The following is an 8629-nucleotide window of genomic DNA, read 5'->3' on the forward strand; positions in this document are numbered from 1 at the left end:
AGTATGACAAAACGAAGACTGGACACAAAACAGAAACCTAAATACACAGAACCAAACGACACACAGGTGGACACGATGACGCTAACGAGGACGAGACACAGGTGAAGACAATGACAGGGAAACACTAGGACAGGGCAAAACCAAAAACAACAGGGGGGCACGGCTGTGGCTGTGACAGGACCCCCCTCTCAAGGGACGTCACCCGACGTCCCACAAGACAGGGCAGGGGGTCGGAGCAGGTCCAGGGGACGACCTGCTCCGACCCCCTGCCCTGCCTGTCATTGTCTTCACCTGTGTCTCGTCCTCGTTAGCGTCATCGTGTCCACCTGTGTGTCGTTTGGTTCTGTGTATTTAGGTTTCTGTTTTGTGTCCAGTGTTTGGTTTCATCATTTTCAATAGAAGAAGAGCAGGAGAAGTTTTAAAGATGGAACTTAAAGCTTTTTTGTCAAGAAACAAGTCAGAGCTCCATGAGGATATGGCTATTTGTCTGCCAGAATGTGAGAGGAAAATGTGTGAGTTTTTCACACGGGTGGAGATCAGGGGGAAACGTGGGAGAATGGTTCCTGTGCTGTTGAAACCCTCAATGGTGTCAGCTCTGGAGCTCCTCACTGAAACACGTGAGGCCTGTGGTGTTCCCAAAGAGAACCCCTTCCTCTTCGCCAGACCAGGGGCATTGACTGCTTACCGAGGGGGAGAGTGCTTACAAAAGTATGCCAGAGAATGTGGTGCCAAACACCCTGAAGCTCTGACTTCAACAAGATTACGCAAACATATTGCAACAATGTCACAAGTGTTGAACCTAAACAAAAATGAAACAGACCAACTTGCAGACTTTTTAGGCTACGATATTCGAATCCACCGACAGCATTACCGTTTGCCTCAAGGAACTTTGCAGCTTGCCAAAATGAGCAAAGTGTTGACAGCTATGGAGAAAGGCACTTTGTCACAATACAAAGGAAAATCCTTGGATGAAATTGAAATCGATCCTGAAGGTACGAACATGTTAACCCTTGTGTTAGCTTCGGGTCATTCTGACCCATCAGTCATTGTGCCCCACCGTCGTATTGCGACAAATTTACCGCATAGAAAAACAAAGTGAATCTTTTTCTTTTAACCGTTGGGCTGTCTCAGACCCCCCACATTGCGAAAGTTAAAAGAAAATAATTTGTATTTGTTTTTAAATTGGGTAAACACAACGATGGTTCGTTATGAACCTTTGGGTCATGTGACCCGAAGGCAGCACAAGGGTTAATAGATTGTTACTGCTGTGCATTGCTAACTGTATATATCTTATTACTGTAGGACATTTCAAACTACTGAATGCAGCTTTGACAGTTGGTGAGCTAGATTTTCTGAAAAGTGTTTTACAGTGTTGCATTTTTTGTATTTCTTTTGTTTCCTCAGATGTAGTAGATCACTCAAGTGAAGTGTCAAGTGATGAGGACTGCACTGATGTACCAGACATGGAGACAACTTTGACTTTAGCACCAGCACCATCAGCACCTGCTCCCATTTCTCTCAAACCTAAAGGTAATAGCCTCTACATTTAGTTCATTTTTGAATTTACACTTTTGTCTCTGCACATCTTGGATACTTATTGTATGTGTTTATACATCTGATAAAGCTGCATATATTTTGTTCCCAAACAGAGTCTGCAGCATTCAAGGCCAAACGTAAGTGGGAAGATGTTGAGGTGCGTGCAGTGGAACGACACATGATGCGCTTTATCCAGACATGCAAAGTGCCTCAAAAACGGGACTGCATCCAGTGCATGGATGCTGAACCACAAGCACTGAGAGACAGGACGTGGACAGGTGTAAAGAACTTTGTCAGAAACAGAATCACTACACTTAAAAGACAGTACAGTGCTTCAGGAAAAATATAAAAATGGAATGTTACACACATGCAAATGTTACTTGGTCCGTGTACCTTGTGGCCATTGGTTTTTCTATTTTGCAACCCGTGTTGACAAACGCAAAATAGGGCCGTAATATCGTTTTGTCACTTTAGTAAGTCGAACACACATTTAAGTATAACGGCTTGTTTTTGGTTGTTTTGTTTTATTTTGGAATAACGGAATAACCATATAACACAAATGGTATTACGAGCCATTTACTCGTTTGTTTGATTATTCCATATCCTTTATGCTGGTATCTGCAAAAAATGAAAAATAGCCTCGTAATATCGTTTTGTCCATTTTGGATGTCAGAACCAGATTATGGGGAAAGGCTTGGTTTCCGTTGTTTTGTTTCATTTTGGAATTACGGAATATCCATATAACACAAACGGTATAACGAGCCATTTACTCATTTGTTCGATCGGCCGTATTATGCATACTGGCACAAGTGAAAAAGAGAGAGAGGGGGAGAAATGTGAAACTATTGGGGGTGTTATTACTTGCGAACATCAGAGGGCAGCAACGACTAGCTTTAAAAAAAATGTTCCTGTGATCTGCAGGCCTACAATCTTGACGACATGGCAGCAGGTTATTTAGTAGAAGACACACACCAAACTGAAGGCACATGTTGACCGCGTTTGCTAGTTGCTACTTAGTTAATAACTCTTTGATGAACCCAAGTTTCTTTAATATATATTAAGTTTCTTTAATATATATTAGAAACATTACAAGACGGGGCTCCAGTGTGTGTTCAAACAAGGCCAAAAGTGCCAGACGGTATCAATCACACCCGTGCAAGTAACACTCCACGCCCCAACCCTCCCTCCCCCCACCTAAATTAAGCGTTCAGTTCTGTTGTACGTCTTAATGAAGTGCATTGAGGCAATCATAATAAGAAAGTTGAGGTCATGTGGGCTACCTTTGCAGTTTACATAGACACACAACTGACAGAGGCACTGTTGTGGATACTTTTTTCAGTTCTGATCATATTCCAAATTCAACTTCTTCAAAGTCCAAAAACAGTACGGAGCAGCAACGAGAGGGTTCCCAGGAAAATCTGATTTCCCTTGGTTGGGGCGTGGAGTGTTACTTGCACGGGTGTGATTGATACCGTCTGGCACTTTTGGCCTTGTTTGAACACACACTGGAGCCCCGTCTTGTAATGTTTATAATATATATTAAAGAAACTTAATATATATTAAAGAAACTTGGGTTCATCAAAGATTTATTAACTAAGTAGCAACTAGCAAACGCGGTCAACATGTGCCTTCAGTTTGGTGTGTGTCTTCTACTAAAGAACCTGCTGCCATGTCGTCAAGATTGTAGGCCTGCAGATCACAGGAAAAACATTTTAAAAGCTGGTCGTTGCTGCCCTCTGGTGTTCGCAAGTAATAACACCCCCAATAGTTTCACATTTCTCGCCCTCTCTCTCTTTTTCACTTGTGCCAGTATGCATAATACAGCCGATCAAACAAATGAGTAAATGGCTCGTTATACCGTTTGTGTTATATGGATATTCCGTATTTCCAAAATGAAACAAAACAACGGAAACCAAGCCTTTCCCCATAATCTGGTTCTGACAACCAAAATGGACAAAACGATAGTACGAGGCTATTTTTCATTTTTTGCAGATACCAGCATAAAGGATATGGAATAATCAAACAAACGAGTAAATGGCTCGTAATACCATTTGTGTTATATGGTTATTCCGTTATTCCAAAATAAAACAAAACAACCAAAAACAAGCCGTTATACTTAAATGTGTGTTCGACTTACTAAAGTGACAAAACGATATTACGGCCCTATTTTGCGTTTGTCAACACGGGTTGCAAAATAGAAAAACCAATGGCCACAAGGTACACGGACCTTACTTATACCCCTTACTGTTGTTGCATATTATACCCCTTACTGTTGTTGCATAAGGAAGGTATGTTTGGATTAGTATGTTACAAGTATATGGATTGTTTTAAAGGCTGTGTCAAAAGGCTGTATCAAAAGCCATTTAAAGCTCAGTCAGACTAGAGCTAGTTACTTTTTTTTCTGTAAAAGGGTGTGGATAACCCTACTCATTAATGTATGATTTTTCAGCCCCAATTTGATGAAGGTGGGTGAAGGTTGTGGCATCTATGCGCTTTGTTACGGGGACTACACACAATGTTGGGTTGTGGTACAATGTGCAAAAAAATCCCCTTTGTGCTGTATTTTTGGAAGATATGTTACTAAATAACAAATTAAATGTATCTGGTCTCTTATTTCACACAGTTTAACAGTACCGTTGCTTTTGTAAAGCTCTAAAGCTGTAAAGCTGTACCCTTAGTATAGTTAGTCCACATATTTAAATTTTAGGTATATGTTTATTGTATGCACCTTCCTGCCAAAGCAAATTCCTTGTCTGTGCAAACGTTCATGGCGAATAAATCCCATTCTGATTCTGATTCTGATACAGTACATGACTAATGACACTTGTCCCCGAAAGTAGTGTTTGTGTGTATTTATAGGTATGGACCTCAAAGGTGGGTTCAATAATACTTGTCCCCAAACTAAAGGCAAATGTTCATATTGTTAAGACAATGTTATATTCAAAATATCAAGTGATTTTTACAATGTGGGTGGCCCTTGTAGTAAACACCAGTTGGTAGCATCTCTCTAAACCATTCAGAAGGTGGTGTCCCCAGAGTGGGTGTGTTTTTACGTGTCCCCAAAATCGGCTTAAGTAAGCAAGTGTGTGTGTGCTTACATACAATGTGTTTGTGTATATACAGTATGTTTGTGTACATACAGGGGTCCAGAGCAACAAAAAATTGCACTTGGAACACCAAAACTGTGAGTCGCATACTGCATTATGACATCATCACCCAGACCATGATTGCCTTGTGATGTCACAGTGGCTCGGAAGGGCTATATAAACAGGTGCGCACAGCCGCGCAGCACAGTAGAAGATTGACACCGGAGAGTGAAGATTATCTACTACACTTCAACCAAAGAGTATAGAAGAACATAAGTTATTTGACTACTACACTTGAAGAGAGACAACCAGGACCAATAGTAAGACGCAGCTAGGTGAGTGAGAGGAGCTCTCTGACGGGGAGTCGTATAGGAGTCTGCAGGCTGAAGCCCCTTCCTCCCACCTGCCTTGGCTGAAGACTTGCAGTTTGGTCAAACTTAAACATGGGTCAGGTCCAAAGTCACCCAGTGGTCTCTCAGGAGAAGAGACCCAAAAAAGTGAAGGGGAAAAAGAAGAAAGGATTCTTTCATTTCTTATCCCTGTTGACCTGTGTGGGAATGGAAGAGAGAAGGAATGATGCCTCCTCAATTCCCACAAACGATGACACAGATTCTGGTAAGTGTTTGAAGGAGCTTTTGGACAACTAAGTTGTTGGATAACAAACCCAATTCATGATACAGTGCTAACTGCATGCCCTTTTTCTGTTTAAACTTTCAGCAAGTTCATTGTCAGCTGATGGATGTGTTAGGCACCATCTGACAAAGAGCCTCCAGGAACTGGATTGGAGCCCCATCGAACAGGACAAAGACTGTACAGTTAAGCAACAAAACCTACTAGACCACATCCTATTACTGGTTTTGATGCCCATTTGTCCATTTGCATTTGTACTTAAAATGCCAAAATATTTGATCTTGTGTGTGTGTAGTTTGACACAAGGGGGAAGTACATATCTGGTGGGGGAAATGTTTACATATGTTTGCTAGTTTCATATTAGACTGTCATTAAAAACCTCCTCTACTGTCCTCTTCTTCCTCAGGTCACGGAGGAGGAAGAGGAGCTGCTGCTGCCTCTGTTCAGCCCTCTGTCTGGACCTCTGCTGCTGTACATGCCGGTGTGGCGTCCTGTAAGTTCTCCTCTGTCTCGGAGCTAAGAGTTTGAGAGGGCGCATAAAGTTTTCACTGAGAACATGGGCAAATAACAATAGCTTAGTAATGTCTTTTTAAAACATTGACAATGTAAGCCTACTCTGAAAATTACGATTTATTCATAACAATCCCTAAGATTCTCTACATTTTCTCTCTGCCATGAAGGCTCCGTCATCCATGCCTGCTGTTGTTCAGCTGACTCGTGCTGGGAAGCTGTTAATGACAGAGTTAACATCTCTGGACACTCTGGTAACCATTCACCTTCTCTCATTCCACCTTCTATGTTCTTAGTCCAAATTCTGCAGTCTTCAGGTTGAGAAACCACTGTCTTAAATGCACAGTATCAGTCACCATTGGACAAAGATGGTGAAGTTAAAGTCTCCTGTTGTTCACTGTCACAGACCTTCTTCACGGCCCCAGTTTGGCTGCATCACATTCCTAAGATCTACCTCACCCAGGCTGGGAAGATGGCATTGGAGGAACTAGCACTCAGAGGACAGGTAACATAATTCAGAACAAATTCAAAGAGTCAACATTATGGAAGACTCACAATGCTTACACCATTTATACATGTATCTATGAGCCAAAACAATAAAATACATATCAAAGGGTCACAGGGGTGCAGGTCAGTCAAGCACCATTAATGTTCACAAGCCGACATAAAGGCCAGCTTCAGGGTCTTCATTATTTCCACTCAGACTGTATGTACTAGTAACTAAACTAGCTAACTTATTGTTTTAGCTTAGAGATACATGTATAAATGGTGTAAGCAGTGTGAGTGGCCCTGTGGTCAAGTGATGAGCTCTGTTTAGTTACTAGGTAGACAAATGGGTTTAAATGGGTTTTTGTGTGTCATGTGTTTCAGATGACCAGCGGACCCTTGCTGCCCTGGGAGTTCAGCCCCCTCTACTGTGGCCCTGTGGTCATTTGGACTGGGGTAAGAGCCATCTTACCTTTACCTTTACACAAACACAAACACACAAATACTCACACTTACACAGTCATTATCTCAGTTGTTTTTCTGCAAATTTGCTGCAATGTTCTGGAATGTTGAGATGATGATGTCATGATGAGTGGTTCAGTCCTGGGTTATTTGATCCCTATGGAAACATAGTGGGACATGGATGGAGTGGCTAGTTCAATTCAGGGGAGGTAGTTCTCTTGACCCCCTCTCTCCTGTTATGAATGTGACAGCCTGGCTGCCTAATGTGTGTATTCCTCTCCCCCTGTGAGACTGGAGGAATAGACACCTCAGGAAGTCATCATTTGAGTGTGTCAATTCAACTACACGAACAAAAGTATTTATGTCAGAGATACTATGTTTCTCAGTGTAAGACGACGGACACAAGCTCTGAGTTACAGTATGGTAAGGGTCTGTGGGTCCTACAGCAGTTTCAGAACATTCCACCTCACCCTCTTCTTCTCTGCTCATGTTTCTGTAGAGGAGCTTGTGTACTGCTCTGGTGAGCTCTGAGAGGAACCATGCCTCCTCCTTCTCATGGACCAGAGGATCTGGATCTAAGGTACAATGAGTCAGCCTTCGCAAACACACCTGCGCACCTACCCAGACAAACAGGCCTATTGTTGTTATGTGTAACAGCTCCTCCCTCCTTCCCACTCCCTCAGAAGGTGCACGTACAGATGTGCAGAGTGTGCATGGTGAGGGGGGCTGACGCCAGACTGTGGTGGGCCATGTCTGAGGAGAGATCCAGGCTCGGCCCAAATGTAAGTGCAAACACAATCACACACGCACAAGCCACACTCCGGGTGCGTGTCTGACCCAGGTCCCTCTTCCTCTGTTTGCTGTTGCAGGGATTCCCCCACATGGCTGCCATGGTGATGGCGGTGACCGGAGTTCAGGTAAGATTTCCTGAAGTGCGACAGATGCCAACAGTGTGACTTTCCTGTTCAGGCTTGTATCTGAAGCCTGTACTCAGGCTCAGTTACGCAGCACTCTGTCACTCATCCCCTTCCTTGTATCTCCTTTCCCCTACAGCTCATTGGAGGACAGGTGAGACAGTATCAGTCTCATGTATGTTCTAAGACTGACTTCTACTCCCCGGTTCTGGCTGACGAAGCGGTGAGAACTGCAACACTAGGATAGATAGAACCTCCCCACCACACTCGATCCCAGCAAGCTGAATCATCCCTTTAGGACTCAATGTTAAAGGTGTGTGTGTCTCCTTTCTGTCCACTAGCAAACTGATATTTCCATCATTGAGGCCAGCATGGTCGTGGGTCCAGATGGGATTCTGCGCACCACAGCCAGAACCTCCTGGGGGTCCAGAAACACCTCGACCTGCGAGGAGGAGTCTTTCTCCCAGGATCAGGACTCATTTGAGGAGGAGGATGAGGGCTGGACCAAGGACCAGGGCCAGGACTGGGACCCCTCTGAGAAGGATGAGGGATGGACCAAGGAGGAGGACCAGGACTGGGACCCTTCTGAAGAGGAGAAGGATGAGGGCTGGACCAAGGACCAGGGCCAGGACTGGGACCCCTCTGAGAAGGATGAGGGCTGCACCAAGGACCAGGGCCAGGACTGGGACTCCTCTGAGGAGGAGAAGGATGAGGGCTGGACCAAGGACCAGGACTGGGATCATGAGACCGATTTCCCTGCGAAATGGGAAAATGAAATGGAATTCCTCAAGTTAGTACAATTCCTTAACAGGGATATATTAATTGTTACATTTGACAACACGCCATACACATGGTTCTTCTAGATAGATGATATAAATATGTATAAGTATGCACAGGAATGCATTTTATCAAGGTTTCCCTCATTGCTCTGTAGTTAGCTTGTCCAGGTTAACTTGACTGATGTATCTCCATAGGTACTACTTGAGAGACAGAACCGTTGACCAA

This window comes from Osmerus mordax, chromosome 26, assembly GCF_038355195.1.
Source record: "Osmerus mordax isolate fOsmMor3 chromosome 26, fOsmMor3.pri, whole genome shotgun sequence".
Lineage (NCBI taxonomy): Eukaryota > Metazoa > Chordata > Actinopteri > Osmeriformes > Osmeridae > Osmerus > Osmerus mordax.